The sequence below is a fragment of the Passer domesticus genome, chromosome 9 (genome assembly GCF_036417665.1).
Source record: "Passer domesticus isolate bPasDom1 chromosome 9, bPasDom1.hap1, whole genome shotgun sequence".
Classification (NCBI taxonomy): domain Eukaryota; kingdom Metazoa; phylum Chordata; class Aves; order Passeriformes; family Passeridae; genus Passer; species Passer domesticus.
Window position 1 is genome coordinate 42,323,327 of NC_087482.1, and position 22,099 is coordinate 42,345,425.

The 22,099-nt window shown below is 42.6% G+C and overlaps 1 long non-coding RNA gene across 1 annotated transcript in view; it reads left to right on the top strand.

The window, feature by feature from the left end:
* The window catches only part of LOC135308181 (uncharacterized), a 240,331-nt gene extending 223,917 nt beyond the window's left edge, over positions 1-16,414 (top strand). Inside the window, exons 11-16 of the long non-coding RNA XR_010368722.1 lie at positions 4,884-5,002; positions 5,825-5,878; positions 8,834-8,992; positions 12,356-12,591; positions 13,467-13,613; positions 14,075-16,414. This is a non-coding gene — a long non-coding RNA (uncharacterized LOC135308181). The remainder of the gene's footprint in view (positions 1-4,883; positions 5,003-5,824; positions 5,879-8,833; positions 8,993-12,355; positions 12,592-13,466; positions 13,614-14,074) is intronic.
* The last annotated feature ends 5,685 nt before the right edge of the window (positions 16,415-22,099 follow it).

Below are 22,099 nucleotides of genomic sequence, written 5' to 3' on the forward strand. Positions count from 1 at the left end.
AGGGGCTGCTAAGAGCAACCAATAAGGGTTTGGAAAAGGAAAAAGCTTTGTGGGGTACAGCCACCTGAGAGCAGACAAATCTGTCTCTTGATCTTGTCTGTCCCTAGAATTGCCCAAGTTTCAATCTCAAAATTACTACAAGGTTCACATACTGTAAATCTCTGTGCAAGCGCAATAGATTGAAGTGAGAATTCAGTTTATCACTCGAAGATAAAACTCAGAAGAGCGTTTGCCTTCTAATTCTATTAATATAAATGTAATTACAAGGGCTAATTCCAATTCAAATGTTAACTTATAAGGACTGGTGGAGGTAGCAGCCTACAGAGAAAGAGATGATGCTGGAATCCCTGATTCTTATGTTTGATCAATAGTTCTGTACTAATAGACTTTATTTATTAATTGGAGCATGTGGTTTGAAAATGAGCCTAGTTTTTAGGTGGCATGCTTTAACAACTAGAATTTTTGCATGTTGCAGTTGTCTCTATACAAGAAATAAAAGCCTCTCTGTAGAGTTGTAACAGATAAGAAATGTCTTTATTAAAAAAAAAAAAAGGCAGAATGCTAACTATGGTGCAAGTGACTTGCAGAACATGCTGCCTTAAACACAGATCAAAACAATACTCTTTGTTCTAAGTACCTGAGATGTAAACCAGTCACTAGGGGAAGGGAAAAAACAAACAAGTAGACTGAGGTAATAGCTTGGGGCAAAGGGAATTGAAGACAAAGGAGAATCAGTGGACTGTACAATTCTAGAGGTCTTTTAGGGCATTTCCTTATATCCTCTAAAATTTAAAGGCAGAACTTCATACGGTAGAAATAAGCATAGCTTTGCTGAAGCTGATGAAGCTAAGCTATGGATCCATTTCCAAATATGTACTCTACTACTGTTAAAGAAGAAAATAGGAAAAAAAGTAGCAGAAACAGGAAAAAACAACAGTCCCACTGAATATGTGTCAGATTCTGAGTCCTGTAAAAAGCATAATGCCAACCCTATTCATTGGGAATTTTCCTTGTTTAGAATAACATGGTTTAGGATATGGTATAGGAGTGATTATGGTAGTACGAGGTTGACAGTTGGATTAGATGATCTTGAAGGTCTCTTCCAGCCTTGATGATTCTGTAATTCTGTAATGAATTTCTTCTACTGTCTTACCTAGGCCTGAAAAATGTCACAAATCTTCCTCCTTTCCAGCCCAGTGGTTAAACAAGAGAGATTTTGGAGTGAAATATGGGGAGGAAAGGGTCTCAGTGTGCTGTAGCCCTCTCTGCCTCCATTCTGTACTTTGCTAGTAGAAATGTGCCTGCACCTTCCAGATCGTAAAAATCCCTGGCAATGGGATGCTCATAAAACTTTCAGAGTGTGCTCAGATCAATTCTGAACCACCAGGATGTGATACTGAGATGAAGTGGCCCATCTCAACCACCATTACAGCCACTGAGACATTGATGCTGACACGGAACCAAAAATTTGTCATGGTGCTGGGGAAGAGCAGGGATCACAGAGTGAGTGATACTGATCAAAGCAGATGAGAGTCAGGAATGTTTATCCAGGAGATGCAAACTCAGACACATACCTCGCTGATCTGAAGCCGTCAGAGTTAATATGCTGTCTATTAACATTTGTTCAAATACAGCACCTGTCAGAGCACGTAGAGGAAAAGGGTTTTTTAGGCCAATCTGACACGTGAAGAGTGAGATGTTGTCAAAGGGAGCTAACCCTGGCTGGCTGGCAGTGGGTGCTGTGTTTTCTGTGCACCTTGTCCTCTCCTAGGCACCAAACCCCACAGTTCAGTGCTCTTGGTGGACTTTGGTTTTACTCCAGTGTGGCTATTTCTCACACTCTTAATAACATTCAAATATCTGCTCTGCTAATGCATGTGTCTTCTGGCACTGCTCTGCAAGGAAGGAGAATGCAATGCTTGTGGTTACTGGTTGTCTGTAGCAGAGGTGAGGTTGGAAAAGCCAGAGCTTTTTTGTTCCTACAGCCAGAGCTCTCCAGAGCTCTCCACCCAGTTGCACCCTCATGGATCAATGTTCTCAGGAGGGAAGTGCAGCATCCTGGCAGCCCAGCAGCCTCAAATCCTCTGCTGGTGTTTGGGTAGGGTATGTAACAGCCACCCCAGGAATACTTACAATAGGTTCTCTACTGAAAAAATAAGGTGGCCAATAAGTTTTCACCTCTCACCAGGTGCTTAAAATGACATCCCATTATCAAGCAGCTGGGCACTCCCTGGAAAAATCTTTCATATCTGTTTCATATACAGGCTATCACAAAATGTTACTTGTATTATTGTGTGTCCTTAAGCAATAGGAAAGCAGAGAATTTATATTTTGGGCAGTCCCCAATGTCATTGTTATTGCCCATGCCAGGGTTGCATATCTTCACCTGAACTTGGAAAGCTCACTGCATATCAGGTAGTTTCAGAGCAAACCCATGTTCTTAATGAGTAAATGAAGTTACTGTTACTTTAGTTTATTCTAAGTGTTGAACCCAGCATGGGATCTAACCTGGAACAGTCGTCTCAAGAATATTGCAGTGGAAAGTAGAGCGTAGGATTTAACATTGGAAATTAGAAGTTGATCCTACTTCTTATACAAAATTGAGATTGACAAAATTGAGGTTTATCTACATAAACCTTTAAACAAAGATGTGGCTCTGAATCAAAATTAGGGAACTGGAGAAATGAAATTGAGGACTTTGTGCTCTTAAAGGAAACTTGCCCAGCAAGACTGTCAGCAGCGGAGAACTAAGCACAGACATTAATGGAGTCAGGAATCTTTCTGAAGGTCAATTTTTAATAAATCAAGATTGTTTAAAAATTATAATTATTGATTAATTAAATTTATACTTGGAGCTTAGCCCTCTTAGTTTTGAAGAGTCTGTACACCCAGTTGGTATGAATGATGAACTGAAAGAAAGGAAAAAAAGTCATTATTTAATTAACTGCTATTCCAACTGGATCTAATGCTAGCAGTAGGTTTGGATGTCTGTTCCCCACCAGTATGAGTAAAGGGGTTTTGCATGATTGTCTCTGCAGTCAGATTCCACAAAGCAGCCTGCCCTGTATCTGACTATAAAGAAACTGAAAAAGGGCAAATTTGGATTAGATATCAGGATGAAAGTCTTTGCTGTGAGGGTGGTGAGGCTCTAATAGAGGTTTCCCAGAGCAGCACCCAAGGCCAGGCTGGACAGGGCTTGGAGCTACCTGGGACAGTGGAAGATGTCCCTGTCCATGGCAGGGTTTGGAACAAGAAGAGCTTTGAGCTCCCTTCCAACACAAACCATTCCATGATTCCATGTACAATATGTTCACCTCCAAAATGTGATCCTCAAAGGACAGAGTAAGGTTGTTTATATGTGTATTTTGGTCCAAAAGTCCAGCAGCAAAGTGTGCAAAGCTGAATTGCACAGCTGTACAAGCGATTTCTGGGCTCAGATGAAAGTAGCTGGAGCTGGACAGGGCTGAAGCCTGAAAGAGAAACAGCACAAAAGCAGGAGTATCCATTTACCTGAACTGGAACTTGTAAGGGGGAGCAGGCAGGATTGGGCCCTTTGCATGCAGAGGGGAGCCAGCTGAAGAGGGAAAAGGAGCAACGCCCGAGGCAATGTGGTGCCAAAGGCAGGGGGCTGGAGGTGAGTGAAATGAGAAATGAGGAGGCACCATGTTGGCATGAAGTGATAGGCTGTCACAGGCAGCTCCCAAGCTGATCCCACACTTAAAAATAGATTGACATCTATCCAGGAGATGAGTTTGTTATTCTGTAACTACAGCATTTTCTATTATGTTTGATAAGGGAAAGAAGATTGCATCTTGGTCAGAAATATAAAAATTCGCCTCCTAGCAGGGGATAATAGCAGGAGAACAGGGGCAGATGAGAACTGCAGATTTAAAATGGTTCAGTGCAGTCCCTGGGAGGGGAGATAAGTTCACTGCTGGGCTGAGATGTCATCTCACAGCCAGGCCACCCCTGTGGTGTCCCACAGGCAGTGCCCTGCTCCCCTCCCCTCTAGAACTGCTGCTCTCAGGTCACTCTGGGCAATTCTTCTGGGGGTCAACTTGATATTGCACAGAAAGTCACTAGAGGAAGAAAGACAGGGCCAGTGTGCCAGCAAGACCCTGATCTGGGGGAAGTTTTGGGGTGGAATTAGTGTAAAAGAGGTGTTGGCTGTCAAGGACAGGGGGATGTGGGGATGTCTCTGTCTGTTTGGGGGGCTACAAGAAAAATGGAGAAACCTTATCTGCAAAAGCAGGTAGTGACAGGACAAGGAGGGATGGCTTCAAAATGAGGTTTAGATTTGATATTGGGAAGAAATTCTTCCGTGGGAGGGTGATGAGACCCTGGCACAGGGTGCCCAGAGAAGCTGTGGCTGCCCCATCCCTGGAAGAGTCCAAGGCCAGGTTGGACAGGGCTTGGAGCACCCTGCGATTGTGGAAGGCGTCCTGCCCATGGCAGGGGGTTGGACCAAGATGATCTTTTAAGGAACCTTCCAACCAAAGCCAGTCTGTGATTCTATGAGCACACCCCAGACAGATGTGAAGAATGTATGCACTGCCTGACTTCTGCAACTGCATAGTAAAAAAACCTTAACTTTGCAAAAAATCCAAACCTCTTTTGTTTCAGTGTGTAACTGTTGATCTAAAATGGGAGTTCTTGTTTTCTAATTCAAAAAGCTTAAAAGATGGTTCATTTTATATTAAAATGATAGCCTTTGCAAGAGACCTTCAATCTAATTAAAGCCAGGAGATTAGCATCCCTTAGAATATTTGCAAAGCCTGCAATGCGAAGTTAATGAAATGTGTACACTTTTATAAAGCTTTAATTTTTAATGAAATAATTCAGGACATGGACCTTGCTCCTCTGCCTTACTTTGTCCAAAACAGGAGGTGTTTATAAACAATGCAAAGTTCTGGGCTGAAGAAGACAGAGGAGAGGATAATCTAAAGGCTTTTTGATAGCTGCTGCAAGCCTGTCTTTTATCTCTTCTATTCAGCCTGAGAATGTGAGTATTCCTGATTAATAGTAACGACTGAGAATATTATTTCAGAGTTGCAGTTATTTCTTAAGGTATGATATGTGTGTATATGTGTATATATGCATGTGTGTATAAATATATATGTAGCATATACTATATTCATATATAAATACATGCATGTGTAATAAATTAGATATACAACTGTACAAAATCACAGTGACTGCTAAAGGGACCTTAGATAAAGAAAGTAAGGGAATGTGTTGCAAGGGAATGTTTCCTATTTGGAGAAGTGGGCTGAGCTGAGAGTCAGGGGAGCAGCCAGGGCTGGACCAGTCTAGTTCAGAGGGGATGACCAAAGGAAACCCTAAGCAATTCCAGCCTCTTTTCAGGTCAGGCTCTTCTAATGATGGCCCCACTCCTCTGTTATCGGTTGAGAAGGAAGAAAAGAGGAAAAAAGCTAAAGCACAGAGAAGAGCAAGCCCTGTTCAGTCACAGTTGCTCTTGTGGTGTCAGGGGGCAGGGCATCCCCAGGGCCATGCACACCCTGTCCTGGGCTGATTTATAAACAGCCACACCATTCAAGCTATTTACTGCATCTGCTTCTTTCACCCTTTCCTTTGCTGCCTCTCATTTTTGCCACAGGAAAGATCTGGCTCTTGCATTCAAAATAGTAATTCTTTTATAGAGCCACCCCCCTACTTTATATTATGCTTACTGGATCCTTCTGAAACCTAAATGTTAGAATATCCTAATCTTGCTCTACATTTTAAAGCTGAAAGATAAACGTGTTGTTTAATGAAATCCACAACACTACAGGAATAGTAACCATTGTGTTTCTTCATTTCAAAGAACGGCTGAAATCTAACATCTGGTGTAACTGTACAAACCTGACCTTAGGTCACAGTAAGTATTGTATTGTTGATGATGGATACGCTTTTTTCATTACCATGCTGTCTCCATTCTTTCAGCATCCATGCTGTGAATCCCCAGTTATAGCTGGGACTATTGATAAATACTGATTTTTTAAAATACAATTCCTTTTTTTTTTTTTTTTTACACTTTTAAACATGCATTGTACAGTATTTTCTTTTTAAACAGCTCTTCTAGTTTGTTGTCAACAATATGCTATTATTTGAGCAAACTTTTCTGCATGATAGCTCTAACACACAAGGATCAAGGATTATGTGTCTGAAGATGCTGCTATGATCCTGAAAGAACAGTGTCACAGGAAGGTGATCCTCTGCCTCTAATGCCTTCCCCTGTACTTTCCTCTTTGGATGATCGTTTCCTTAAAGCCCTTGCAGAACCAGGGTTTAAGGTTTAAATTGGGAAGCAGATGTGGACACCTGTGAATGTGTCTTTGCACATCATTGTTTCAAGGTTTCAGCCCCTGTGCAGGAAATGAGGCCCTGCACTGTCCTGTGTGATTGATGTCCATTATTCCCAGGATCTGGGGAAATTCACACTGGGTCAGTGACTGTGCAGGAGCAGTGCTGTAACCAGTGCTCCCAGCAAGCCCAGTGAAGTACCAGTCAAGAAAAGCTTTTGCCCTCAAAGGTGGAAGTTCTGGTCAGATCTTAAAAGCTGCCAGAAGCTCCAACACTGAACTGGGAGAGTGAGGGCAAATTTAATGATGATTTCTATTTGTTTGATTTGCTGACTCTATCTGCCCCCAGAACCTTTCCATTTTTTGCAGCTCTCCAAGAGCATCACAGGACTCTTAGCACAAAGCTTTAATGTTTTTCCCCCTAAAGCTGTGCAAACACAAACCTCTTTTCCAATCCTTTGGGCAGCAGATGCCCAGGCTCGTTCAGACTTGACTCTTTTGGATGGAAATCCTGACTGGGATTGCTGGATATACTGTCAGCAAAGGACAAGGGGAGGTAAAACAGAATTTCCTTGGCTCATCCTTGTGCTCCCTAAAATCCTTACATTGTCACCAACCCAGCAGTAACCAGCATGGAAAACATCTGAAGGCATGGCTTTTACACTTTTAAGAAACATCTATTCACTTCAGTTCTGCCAAAGCTAAATACATTTATAGATTTGTTCGTAATTATTTTTAGAGTAGAATTCTGTTTGTTTGACAATATCTGAAAAATTAAATACCTGGGGCAACATTGCTGAGTGCAGCTGGTACATTGGAAACATGGGGAAATACTTGCTGTAATTGTGAAGGTTTTATTTAATGGCTCTGAAGGCAGAGTTAACTCATTCAGTGAGGACAGGTTGTTTTTTTTTGATGGGCTGGTGGTGCTGCCCTCTCTGTCACAAGCTGCCAGCCCTGTCCTGTAGCACAGACAGGTCTGTGCTTCCCAGGAACAAGGAGCAGAGGGAACCTTTGGGACCTGTTGGGGTGAGTCCAGCACAGGCACCACCTTGGTTATAGGGATGGAGTAGCTCTGCTATGAGGGAAGGCTGAGAGAATTGGGATGGTTCAGCCTGGGGAAGAGAAGACTCTGGGGTCACCTAATTTTGGCTTTCAGTACCTGGAGGGAGTTACGAGAAAGATGGAGAGAGACTGTTTACCTTAGCCTGGAGTGACAGGACAAGGGGGAATGGCTTCAGACTGATGGACAGTAGGTTTAGATTAGATATTAGGAAGAAATGCTTCCCTGTGAGGGTGGTGAGGCTCTGGCACGGGTTGCCCAGAGTAGCTGTGCTTGCTCTACCTCTGGAAGTGTTGAAGGCCAGGTTTGACAGGTTTTGGAGCACCCTGGGATAGTGGGAGGTGTCCTGGCAGAAGCCTGGTGCCAGGTTTCGGTGCCACGAGGGTTCAGAAGGCTCTGGACCTGCCTGGCTGTGAACTGAAATGCACTGGCAGGACAGTTAACAAATATTCTATACTCTTCCCACCCATTGTGCACTTTCCATGACCTCTTCCTTTCATCGGTACAAGTAAATTGAATTCAGCACATTTAAAGACCCTGTCTGGATCCATAACATTCATAACCATGCTGTAACCATGAATGAAAAGCTGAGGGAGAGTATGGTTTGTATCCAAGGGCTCTTTTGCTTTTTATATGTTTACATATACCAGCCAATGGTCAGCAAATAAGCACCATGGCTGGTAATGAAATGTTCGAACCATCTGTTTTAATCTGCAATTTAATTTCACTATAAAATATTAAAGTTGTTCCGATGGTTGGGTTGGTACGGCTGCTTTATATGAAAAGAATTGAGTATCCCAGAGCAATTACATTGCACCAAGCACATGCTGTGGATATTATATTCTGTATTGTTATTTTGTTCCATTAAAAATGTTTAAAAGCCTTCTTAACATGGTATGACAGAGTTTTAGGCCTCTCTTTTTTGTTAGAAACCAGTAGCAGATGATGAGGACAAGTGTAGGAAGAAGATAATGGCAAAAGAATAATCTTCTTCATGATCCTTCAGGAGGAACATTGGAACCATTTTTCAAGAGAGGTGGTCACTGCCCCAGGCTGGTCAGTGCCTTACAAACAGGCAAAGTTGTCATTAACAGGCTTTAATTTTTGATCAGCCCTGAAGTGGACTTGATGATCCTGGTAGGTCTCTTCCAACTGGATTTCCTCTGTTCTATCCAAAATAAATGTCTGTGGAAATGCTGAACTGATGAAACCAAAAAGTGGTTTTGACATTGCAGCTTTTGGAATCTGTAGCATCTTTGGAAATCTTTGCTATGTTTTCCACTGGCACTGCTTTCTATTGTGGAATTTTAGAGAACATTCCTTCAGGGGCTGGTGACAGCTGTGCTCTGGGTTGTGGCCCCTCAGGTCTTGAAAACATCCAGGTTCAGGGATTCCACGACATAGTTGGACAGCCCACTTCAGTGATTAATGATCCTTACAAGGACTTTATTTTTTCTTCTCTCTCCAGATTGAACCTCTCTCATTCCAACCCCTCTGCCACGGGCAGGGACACTTTCCACTAGACCAGGCTGATCCAAGCCCCACCTGACCAGGCTTTGAACACTTCAGGATGGAGCAGCCACAGCTTCTCTGGGCAATCTGCGCCAAGTTCTCACCACCCTCACAGGTCAGAATTTCTTCCTAATTATTTCCACTTCTTCAGAGTCAGTGCAGTGTGGTGCTGGACAACCACCTTTCTTCTTTTCATCTGGCATGAACATTTCTGCTCATGTGTGCCTTGAAATACCCACATTTTCTACGTGACCTCAAAAATCCCCATCACTCTTGAGCAGCATTCCCTGCCATGGTCCCACCCTGCCTTGCTTCTGGGATCTGTCTGTGCTTCCTTGATGGCTGAGAGGGATAGAGGGCAACCACAAAGAGCTTGAATTGGCACTGTTGGTGTACCCAAAATACAGAGCCTTTCTCCACGTGCTGTGACATCAGGGAATGGTGAGAGGGACAGGAAAATTTTCCCTGGGCAGGAACTCCCTGTCTCAGAGGCAGGAAGCATTGCAGCCCTGTGAACCTCACACTTTAGCTAATCCAGAACCCTGTAGGGAGCTGGGGCTCCTGACACAACTGTGTGGCTTCTGGAACCCAAGCCAGCATTTCTACCTGGTCATCTGCTGTAGTACCTGATACATCTGATAACCTGATACATCTGATAACCTGATATACCTGATAACCTGATAAATCTGCCTGGCCAAGGCTTGCTTGGGGTCCCCAGACAGGACAGGGAGAGGCAGGGGTTGCACACACCAGCTGCCCCCAGCCCTGGATGCTGCAGCAGTTGTTTTCCATTGCACCCACGGCCATGTGTCACCTGGTGTTATTTGGAGTGTGTGCCACTTTCAAAGCCTTTTTCCTGAACATAAGCTGGAAATTACTGATTCTTACCTTACACAGCTAGTATAAAAGCACTAATGTCCTAATGAAGAGTCTCACTTAGCTAAATGCTTCATACAGCTGAGTAAAACAAAGAATTTTACTAGAGCTTAACCCAGTCGTTAATAAGCTTTTTAACCCTGACCTTTCAAATCAATGATCTACCACTGGTTTTACCTTTCAAGAAGGAATTCCATTTTCAAGTGATAAAACATATTTTGCACTCCTTACAATCTAATGATTATTCTCAGCGTTACTGGATATATGAGGCCATCAAACCATTAGAAGGTATAAAATGTATTAATGTACAGCATTCACGGCTACATTTGCTTTAGAGTCAATAAAAGGGAAACAATTTATAAAGGGCATTTATGCTCATTACGGAATATCGATAGATTGTTTCTCCCATCATTCCTGAAGTATGAAGGACTCCCCTCCATGATGGATAGGAGAGGATTTGCATAAGCTCTTTGCTTAAACTCCTCCAGCTCTGAGCTGTGTGCAGGGGTCTGTGGCCAAGCTTTGGGCTGGAATGTGTGGGAGAACCTACAAATTCTTCCTTTCCAGGGGACCAAGCATCTCAGTTTGGGAGGTTTTCACAGCAGCCAGTGAAGGTTCTGGTGCTTTCAGCACCAGGCAGGGATTGTCACAAGGCTGTGGGCAAATGGAATCAGTGTTGGAAAAGACAGGAATTTGTTTGTGAGGAAGGTCAGGGCTGGAGCACAAAAATGAAGGCAGAGCTTTGCTGAGCACCTTCGTAAGCAGGGAGAGGGACTTTTTGACACATACGTGGGGAAAAAAAGGGAAAGGAATTACAGGGAGTGTAGAAGATGCTGTAGGAGCACTGTAGCTATAGCTGGAGGCAGAAATTTCATAGTCTATCCTAGTGAATAACAACTGCAGAAATATAATAACTATGAGGAGTCGAGTGATTAAGGCACTGGCCTGAGTCTCAGCAGACCTGGATTCGGTTCCTGGCTGTTTTCAGATTTCTGTCTGACTTTTGGCAAGCCTCTTCAACTCTCTGCGCCTTGGTTTCCCATCTGTTAAAGAGGAATAATAATATTTCCTTTCTTTCCTTTCTATTCCAGCAGCAGTCTCTTCTGGGCAGGCACTGTCTCTCTCATGGCATGTACAGGAATTTGCCCTTGGATTTTGATACCTGTCCTCAAGCAGGAAATAGGGATGGGGAGCACCGTGCCATGGAAGCCCACTTTTAATAATTTCCCATTACTAAAGGCCTAAAAGGTGTGCTGCAAATTGCTAAATAGACTTTTTTATATCAGTTCTTCCAGGACAAAAGAAAATAATATCAATCAGTAAATTAGAGAAGGAAAGTGATTCACCTCCCTATTAAGATTTCTAAGTCTAAATGAATTTTCTGAAGTAGAAATATTCCAGTTTGAAAGAACAGAGAAAACATTAGCCATGGCACAAAAGCAGAGTGCTGGCCTTCTCCATTTCTGATCTTGCTCCTCTACATGTCTGACTGCTCTATATGGACTGACCTTTCCAGCATTTCTCACTGACAAGACATTTTCTTGGGGCACATAGTGGCTTCCTGACATGCACAGGCTCCTGCCCATCTGGAAGGGTGGAGTTGTGCCCACCCAGAGGCACACACAACACCCTGCAAGGGAGACTGGGTAATATCAGCTGCAGAGCACTGGTTGAAGAGAACAACCAGTAAATATATAAAATTAAATCTCAGCTGCAGAAGCTTTCTGGTAATAAGCAGTCCCAATTAGAAATGCAAATGTCACTGAAAGGGAGCGTGTCTGTTGACAGTAGACTTTGAGGAAAGCTTTGGGTTTTGTGCTAGTAAATTAATCTTTAATTATGAGCACACCTCACTTCTGAAAGAGGTGAACTGGCAGCAGGTGAAAGTTTCAGGCTGCTGCTTTCTTCTGTCAAATGGAACATCTCACCCCAAAAGAGCAGAGGAGAATCTTGTTGGCTGCTTGTGGACTTAGAGTTCTGTGAGCTGGGGCTGGCCAGTGTCACTGATCCCCCAGACGACCAGGAGTCACCAACCCCTTAAAAACACTGGCCTTAAAACATTCTGTCTCACATGCTCTTGATAAATATCAATATCTAGAGAAGAGTTGTCAAAGTTTGGGAAAGAAAAACAGTCCCTGCTCCTGCAGTTCTCTCCTTCCCTGGCTGGGTTGCCTGCCCTCCATGCAGAGCACACTTTGCTGGCAGAGGGAGGACCACACCAAGCTACAGCAAAGCCTTCTCCAGGCCAGCCATGAGAATGTTCAACACCTCCACTCCTGGGCTGGCTGGATTATTAAAACAACATTTCCACTTCCAAGTAAGTAAATAAATCTCACTGGCAAGTTTGTTTTGTGTCAGCCAACATGTTATCTCCCTGAAAACTGGGCTGGTGTCCTGCAAAGCTGAAAACTGAATAGTCTAAAACCTGAGTGCAACAGCCAAGAGATACACCAGATCCATCTTCTGAGGTAGCAGATACAGTGAAGTAAGCAAATACATTCTAGAAATCCTATTATTAAAGTTACAAAAATAATTTTGTTTCTTTAGGTTTGGAGTTATGAAACTTTGCTGTCATTTTCCCAGCAAGCTTTTGTTTTTTCAGCCTACAGCTAAAAAGCTTCACCCCAAAAGCTTCGTTGCCCAAAAGAAGCTGTGCTGCAAACCCACCTCAAAAGGCCCAGAACACCTGGTTTCAGGCACAACAGGAAGATCAGAACATACCTTATCATAAATATGCATACGCGACGCAGGAGCCCGCCACCTTCTTGGAGTGATGCCATAATTGACGGAACAAAGTACAACAAGACTTCACATCACTGGTGGATCAGAAGAACAGAGGTAACTGAAAGGCTAGAAAATTACAGGTTTACTGACATTCTGCTCAACCTTACCCATTCTTTATTGAAAAGAGATAATAACTATCTATAGGAGAGCTGTCTTAAGACTCCATTCATTCCCTTTCGCTAGCCCAGCTGAGAGGTGGTATAATATAAAGCACACCAGCATCTGGCATGTCATTTAATTACACCTTCAGCTTGCTGGGAAAATGTTGGAAGTGTCAAGGTAAGCAAACTATAAAAATATATTTTGCTTGCTACGGGAGAGCTGCTGAAATGGCAAGCAGAGGCCGGCTCCAGATATTACTCTGGGTCTGTGAGAGGAAGGTGATGCAGAGGAGTCTAATTCATGAACAATTATCACCTTTTGATAAGACACCATCTGTTCCCAGCTGCCTGGCTCCAATTCCCCAACAAACACTTGGGAATTCCTCTCCAAATAAACCACTGGTGCACCAGGAAAACAGAACTGTCAGCTCCAGTGTAGTTGTGCCTCCTTGCATCAGTACAGAGTGTGTCTCACTCTTTCAACCAAGAATGAAAAAGCTGTCAATGGCAGTAAAGTGCCAGCAACCACCACCAAAAGAGCCAGGTAGGTCTTCATTTAGCTCATCCACCTGATATGTGCTCTGCTCAACACTGAGAGGCTGTTGGGGATCACTTACAGTAAGGATGAAGGTGGACTAATATAGTGGGCATTTTTAACAGTGAATTTTGCCCTGAGCTGATTCAAGGGGCTCTTTTAAAAAGCACAAGCACAAGCCCACAGCCCTGTGAAATAGCCAGCAGTGGAGGACTTCCAGGTTCTTGCCATGTCTGTGTTTCCACTCCACTACATTTGTAAGAGAAAAAAAAACTTTAAATCTCTAATTTCAGACAGCAGAGCTGAGATTGTGTTGTGGCTGGAGCATGACATTACATCCATCCCATGGTACCAAGAGAACTTGGCTGCATTTGGCTGAAGTTCTGTGAGCACCACTCCTGCAGCACCATCCTGCTCTCAAGTCACTGCATATTTAAAAGGTCAGTTCTCACTGTCACTCCTGTGAAATAAGATTGGCCTCTCCATCAACATTTCCTCTAGGCCTTGATGCTGTGCACGCCAGGGACAGGAGCATTGAGGAGGGGACTCAGCATCCTACCCCAGTCTGCACAGACAACCTCACTGCTTGTTAAACCAAAGATGACCCCTGAGCCTTTGACCCTGGGGGCTGGCCCTGTTACAAGTAATTGAAGTGAATGAAATAAATCACAGGGTTTTTTTCTTTGTTTATTGGGCGGGGTGGGAGGAAAGGAGAAGAAAGTTCAGCACAGAAATTAGTCACCTTGTTTTGTTCTTACTAATGGAAATTTCTCAGAAACCAAAATAAAGGGTGCCATATAAGAACCCGCAGAGCACAAAATTAGCTTGAACCCACATCCTAACTTTTAAACCCAGAGCATGAATGCAGGTGTCTGCAGCTGACCATGGTATTTTTTTTCAGCTCATCTGAGGTATGAGTCACTTCCATCAAAAGAGGAGGATGCCTTGATCTGTGTGCGAGCGAGCTGTGGAACAGCAGCTGTTGGAGCAAATACAAACATCCATGCCAAGGATTGTAAGGATGTAGTTTATCTAATATGTAAAAAAACCACCTGCTGCAAATGAAAAATTACACCCACAACCACCTGAATAAGATAAGCAAATGATGGGGGAAATGAAGAGACAGGTTTATTATTAATGTAAGTTGGAACTTTTGAACCAAACATCTCTTTTTGCAATGGAACAGTAGGATGCACAAGGAAATAGCACTCCCTGCCCCAGACCTGCTCAGCAGAATTTATTTTGCCTAAGTGATTTTCTTTTCTTTGCTAAGTCTGGTAGAGATGAAAACACTAACCCAAAGAAGATAATTAAAAGCTAAATGAAACCACATACAGCTGTGCTACTACATGGCTAATGAACATGCAAATATATACATATGACAAGGACATAATGCGGGCTGGCTGCCTTGAGTGGTTAGTGCAGATTTCCAAGAGCTGGAAATGCTATTGATTATAACTGAGCTAAACTTCCTGACTCCAGACTTCAAAGATCAGCCTCAATATAATCATCAGGCAGCATATGGGAGCGTGGCTGCAAGGAGCTGATGAATAATGGCTCGGGGGACTGAATGTTTGCACGTAGGGTGGGAGATGTCCTGGAGATGTCCTCTGGGCTGTGGGGTGCAGGCTCCTTGGCAGCCAGGACCAGCACCACAGAATCCTCGTCAGCATCTTGGCATACCCGGTCCTGCTGACAATTAGGGTTTTGGAGTTATGGGTTTTAGCTGGGATATTTATTTTTCCTTTCCCACTTCACTTGGCAAGAGGCTGATATGTGGTGGAGACATTTTTGGGAGGACCAGGGAGGGAGGTAACAGATACAAGGCAAAGCTTCTGGGGTCCTATAAACAGGAGCACGAGCAGCATGGAAAGGCTCTCTCTCCTCTGAGGGTCTGCTGCTACATCCACATGGAAGAAAAATCTGATTTCCCTTATTAATTAAAAGCCACCCAGCTGAGAGTAACTCCCCAGCCCACTCAGAGATGAGAGAAGGAAGTCAGGGCTCAGCCCTGCACCAGGTTCTTCCACAGAAGGGACCTGGTTCCACTGCCACCTTGTGCCCCCTTCACTGGCCACAGTACCACTGTAATATCCACTGGAAATACCACAGAGAAAAACTCTCTCCTCCTCCATGACGACCACAGAAAGGCCACACAGACTTGGGCATGGCCAGGAGAGAAGCGTGGAGGGATGGAGCACAGCCTGAGATGTGGATGGAGATGACTGATCCACCAGGATGGCTGAGAGAAGGGGCACCTACCAAAAAAAGAAACCAAAGAAACCAAATTTGTGCAGAACACAATGGTTAGTGCATAAAAATTAATCAAGTACTACAATGACTTGCTTTATTCATAATACTTAATGGTCATGTAATAGGAGTTTTTATTCAGCAGTTAAAGTTCATAAGTGCAGGTTTTACATGTAGAAAGGTATTATGCTGATAGTTTAATTACACACCTTTCTGCACACCAAAGGAAATGGGTTATGCGGGTTTTATAATTAAAGACGGACTTCTGAGGGGAAATGAACTTTGCAGTTAGCAACATAATATTTGATTTTTATCAGATGTTTTTGTTTTGAATTTGCCAGCACTTGGTGGTGTAAACAGGTGAGAGTGCTCCAGACTGCATGAGGTGTCAGGAGAAGCTTTGAAAATGCAGCAGAAAGTAGCCATATTTAAAAATAGCCAGTGTGAGCATGAGGTATAAACATCATGTGTTTGGAAAGCTCTCCAGACTCTGCCCATGCAATTATGCACACTGCAAGTCTGTCCAGGACGTCTAGGAAACAGGGGAAAAAACCCAACCCAACAAGTAAGTGAAAAATAAACCCCACTGCTTGCCAAAATAATAAAAAACTTCACTTTTTATTTCTCTGATTTTTGTTTTAAATTCATTTCATGGCCAGTGAATACAATTTTCCCCTCCTGCCTGCCTACAGAGGCAGCAAAGCCAAAAATGTGATGGATGTTTGTGTGTGCACGTTTGCTGTTGGAATACACAGGACCACTCTCAATATTAAAGGCAAAGAGTGGCTTGAGCCACTGCCAGGTCACAGCCAGCTCCTGCCATTTCCTAATAACCATGTGGAAGTCTGTACTCAACAAGGTGGGGCTGGGGAGGTCTGCAGTGCCTGGGATTCCCCCTTTTTAAGTTTTAGGAGGGTTTATTTAGCATAACCTTATTCCTATATACATATTAAAGCACATTAAAAGTATATGTGGGAATATATATATATATATATATATATATATATATATATTTATTTATTTATATGTATATATAGATATATTTATATAAATTATATATATATATATTTATAAACTGCTAGGAGAAATCAATTTATTTATAAAGTACTAGGTGCAATCTATTTTTTTTTAACACAGCAAATAGACCTGCAAAGATTTTTCAAAAGTCTAAAATATTTCAAACCTCACCAACTGCTCCTCCCCTCATGTGATATAAACTGACAGGCTCAGGGTTTTATTGTGCCCAGCACAAATGAACATTAACTAGTGGGTTGAACCCAAAAAAAAACCCAAAAACCCAACAAAACAAAACCAACAAAAAAAAACAAAGCCAAAAGAAGAAAACAAAAGACTTTCCAAAAACAATAAGCAAGGGCAAGGCCTGAAATATTTTGAGCACGCCCTTTCCTTTCTGGCAGGACTGGGAGTGACTGCCCTGGATATTATGGTTTGTTGGTGAAGGTGGAGTCCAGGTGATGGCAGACACTGCTGCCTGTGACAGGGGTCCCCGGGCCCCTCTGGACCTACCCAGAACATCTGAAATCAGGCATTTCACAGCCAAGTGCAGAGCAATGATTTAAAAATCCTTTTAGTGGGTGTGGACACTCAACAATTACAACAGGAATAGTTGTGTAAAGAGTGTATCCAAATATAACTGGACATTTTTTGAATTTCATTGGCTAACTGCATAAATTAATGACAATGAGAAAGAACTGTAACTGGTTTTCTCTAATTAAATCCATACATTTTGGCTCTTCTCATCATCGTTAACATACTGTTAAAAGTGCTGTTGCTGTATCTTTCAACCCTCAGCCTGCAATCAAGCCCTTGCTGCACTGTGGTGGATTTCAAACAGTCACTTGTTTAAAAATAGAAAGTGTTTTTTTTTAAAAAAAAAACAACTGACTGCCAACTGAATGCAAACAGGTAAAAATTAACATATGCAATTGTCAAGTGTCAGATTCAGCTCCCGAGCCACCAAGATTTACATTGCCTGGTGAGGGGCTCACAGCACTTTCAGCCTGTATTGCCCACAGGCTGAAGTAGTGCAAATGAATAGATATCCTTAATTTTTATTTGAGTTACAGTGTGCTTTCTGCGTGGGTACCAATTATTTGCTCTTTATAATCTCCAAATTTCAACAAAATATCCTGTAATCCCAGAGGTAACAGCTCAGCCTCCACGGGGTAAATTCAGGGTGTACCACAAGGTTACAGAGAGATGCTTTCCATGATATCCATATATCCATTCCTACCATTGGCACGAGTTCTCCACCCTTTCAACAGGGGATACTGCTCCAGTTTTTATTTTTAAAGTCTAACAAGGGTAATTATAACAGCATTAACAGATTTTTTACCTCCCCAATATAATATCAAAGACAGCATTAGGCCAGAGTTATGATTAGATGTTTTTTTACTGTATATGGAAATGTATTAAAATTAATGTATGGCTCAGCCACATTTGCCATCCACTGCTCTGTTCTGTAAAGCCACTTCTCCCAGGAAGGGCAGCCACGTGTGAAGGGAGAGCATCCAAATAAGTATTTTGTAAACATTTGAGAAAGAGAGACAAATAGCCCCATGCAATCACACCATCTTAGCTCAAATACCCACTAAAAAATGAAATAATTCCTTGCTGAACGAGCCAAGCCTGGCTCCCTAAACCGGGAGGAATTGCGATGCTGGTAAACTTGCAGAAATATTTTTACAATTTTATTAGAGGTTTTAATTCAGTGCTTTATCTACCTCTGTTAGTCTGCAAAATAGCTTTAAATATTCAAGTGGTAATTAATGAATCTTTTATGTTGCAAATCAAACATTTTCATCTGCGCTGTGGTACAGTGGCAGTGAGAAGGAGGGGTTTAAAGTGTAATTGTTTCTCCTGCTCCCCTCGCAGCGCTGAATGCCTTTTTACCCTTTATTATATCATTGGCTTTTGCTTCAGTTCATCAGCACTTCGCCACATCTTATCGGTCGATATTTGCTGTCTATTTTTTATTTATTTTTTTTTCAGTGCAAGATTTCTTACTGTGCCTTTGCCAGAGACATTCCTAAGGAGATGGAAACTCTCTGAATGTGGAATTTTCGCATGAGTGCAAAATAATAAAAAGCATGTGTGTATTAAAAAGGGATCAACTTAATGGGAAATGAGCATTGGGTTACATTAATATTCTATTACAGTAAAAATCATATTTAATAAATTTTCTCCAGATTTTTCAGGACCTTACTGTATTTTTCTAAGTCGGATGCCAATCCAAAGAAACAGTGTATATGATACATTTGATTTATGTTAAGTAAATAACCTGCACAGCCCATTTTTCAGTTAAAAAAAAAAAATATTAAGTGTAGAAACACACACCAGACTGAAATGTGTGCTTAGTTTCCATCTGCTAGGAGGAATAGTGTTGGTCTTGTGCAGCAGAAAGCCTTTATAAACAGTATTCTATTTTATTGATGCTATATGTGGATTTTTATGTTATGTGGCAAGCGAAGGAGAATGAAAACACTGTAATTTATCCAAAACCATAAAATTATACTAGTACTAAAGTAATTACTTCACATATTAAAATACAGTTTCCTTTGCTTTCTTTTGTCATCACATAAAACGAGGCGTTGAGTGCGGCAGCGCGGAGGGGCCGGCGCTGCTCTTGCCTCCACAAAGGATTGACACATCCCGGATCAGACACTATATCACCCGACCCTTGTTGTTCTGTGACCCTAATTAATATTATACTCGCTGACATTTATGTATCAGAGCAATAAGCTAAACAGGAAACAATTTATGTCACCTAAAGCTTTTTAACAAATCGATGCAACTATTTGTAATTGCTTGTTTCACAAGATTAAAAGTACTCAGCCTTGATCTTCGCCCACAGTTTTGTGGCCAACATGACCTGTGCTTCCGTTGTAAAATAGGAGAGTTAGTGATCAGCACCTATTTCCATCAAGTAATCCATATTGCTAATATTTCTGGAATTTTAATGTAGTTACAATTTATAGCCGATCAAATGTGGTTACCTAAATTGCTGTTGCTAGTAGACAGTTTAACTGTCTTTATTAATTACAGTATAATTTAATGTTTGAGTACAGGCACTTGTGTTGGTCATTTTTACAGCCAAAGCAGTTATGTGCCTTATGACGAACCATTTTAGCATTTTCAATGGAAATTTGCTAATATGATGAGTGATAAAAATGTCAAACTCTGGTAAATAATGGTTATTGCTTTGGCTGGAATTAATCCTTGAAAGGACGGTTACCTTCAAATTAACATTATAACTTGAAGAAAAAAAATGTTTTTCAGGCTTCTGAGAGGCATAAAAAGTGGTCACTGGGCTCCTCTAAATAAATACAGACAGAGTGGCACAAAATGGGTTTTTTTTTCCCTTTTTCTTCAGGCTGACAAAGAAAATTCCTGTGGAAGAAAGGAGGAGGGATTGATAAACACCCCGAGGTGATGTTGCTTGCCATTTCCAGCTCATGTACTTTGAAGATCTCTAGCCAAGGTAATAAAATGGGGCAAAAAGAAGGACCTTGCTATGTCCCAGCTCCAGGATTTGTGGAAAAAAGCAGGTGTGGACACCATGGAGGTGCAAACACACCTGAGGGCCACATCCCACCACCTCAGTCATCACTGCTGAGGAGAATGGTGCCTTGTGGCTATGTGAGGATGAAGAGTGTTCAACGTGCCAGAATTAACCACCACTGCTAGGAGGATGAAAGATAGCCCTGATTAACACACCATTAAATGAACGTTTAACATCATCATTGAAGACTGAGCCTGATTAATAGGTCAAGAAGGGCTAATTACACCTTGTTGTCAGGAAGGGTGTGTGTATGTGTGGCTGTGTGTGAGCAGCACCAGGAATTGCTAGTCCCTTAAATTAGACCAATAATGTGAAGTTTGTCAGACTCTGTGATCATGGCCCAAGTTAAATGTCACTGATGGGATCATCTGCAGGGAGCAGGTGGGTGTGCAAGGAGCACATCAGCTGCCATGTCCTCCTGGGCCTCCAGCTCCTGAGCTTTTCCCTCTGGGGCAGGAGAAACCCAGAAAAACTACTCACAGGCTCCGGTTTTCTTTGGAAATTCCTCAGAGACGCATTGCCTCACCACTGCCCATAAAAGTGCTTTTCAGCTGTGGTGGAAAACAGCGTTTCTGCCTGGAAAAGGTATTTCCCAGCTGGCTCTTGCTGGTGGAGCAGGAAGGCATTGTATGATGTTCCATGGTGGAGCAGCCAGGGAGGAGAAATGTGATTAATAACACAAAGATGATACAGAAGGTGGCCATGAGCCAGATTCCCATCGGCTGCTGCAGGCAGCACTGGCTGGGACAGGAGGGGAAATGATGGTCCTGCTGCTCAGCTCAGTGCCAGCTCCTCAGCACAAGCTCCATGTGGCACCCACCCAGCAGCTCCCCTTAAACCCGAGCCCACGGGCATCAGCAGATGACAAACATGATGTTTGGAACCCCAAATCAACTTTCTGAGGTGAGATGCCGGGGGGGTGGAGCAGCCAATTAATCTGTGATGGCTTTGTAGCCCCTGACCTGCTGGGGCTCACCCAGGGACACGTGTCCTACCTGCAGCTGACTCCCCCATTTTACAGATGCACACCATACCAATCACCAGCTTCTTCTCAATCCACTCTGCTCGTGACTTTGGAAAATTTAATCCCACAAATCCTCCCCAGTTTACTAAAATCTCACTGGTGAAGGAAGTGCACCACACAACTAAGGCTAAATTTGTATTATCTGTATTTTGATTATTAAAGTCTACCAGTCCATACCATTTGGGGACACACTGTAATGAGTGTGCAAAGTTCCCCTCCCCCTCCCCCCAAAAAATAGTTATCTGGTGTAATTTTATGATAGAATATTTTTATAAAATCATTTGTACTAATTTAAGCATTTATCATTATATGCAAAAAGATTTCTTGATGAGAATATTATAGACGGTGCATGTTTTTGACATTAGCATTTTATTTGGATGACTAATCTTGCAGATGTGAAATTTTAATGAATTATTCATGAAAAATCTCTCCTCTGAAATTTCAGTTTGCTGCTAATGCTAGTTATTAAACATTTTATTTTTCTTTACAAAACTTGATGAGGAAAATAAATGTGTGCTTATTCAAAAGAAAAAGAAGGTGGGTTTTTCCTTCAGTTTGTCTCAGGTGACAGTGCCAGTTGGGACTTTACTCTTCAGTTTTATGGACCAAGGGGTTGATCCTGCAAACCCCTTTTGGCAGGGGTGCAGTGCACATTCCCAGCCCTTCCTACCAAAGCCAGCACCATCATTCCCATCAGGGCACTGCACCGGGAAGGAGCTGCAGGATGAAGACCCCAATCCTTTCCTGTGAGAAAGCAAATAACCCCCTGTGAACCCAATGGGCAAAACTGAAGGACTTAGTTGGAAAAGAGGATTAATTCTGACAGTGTCTTCCCTGCTTCCAGTGCTCCAGCCTCACCCAACTGCCCTGTACAGACTATCTACGAATCCACCACTGAAGTATTTTGTACTTGGATGTGGTTGGGGGAGACTCAAGGCAAGAGATGAGATTTGTCCATCCATGTATGAGCTAGGACATGGACGATGTGCCCACGGATCAGGGACCATGGGATGTGACACCAGAGTCACTGTGGGGGGGAACAACAAAACAAGAACTTCGGACATGGCAAC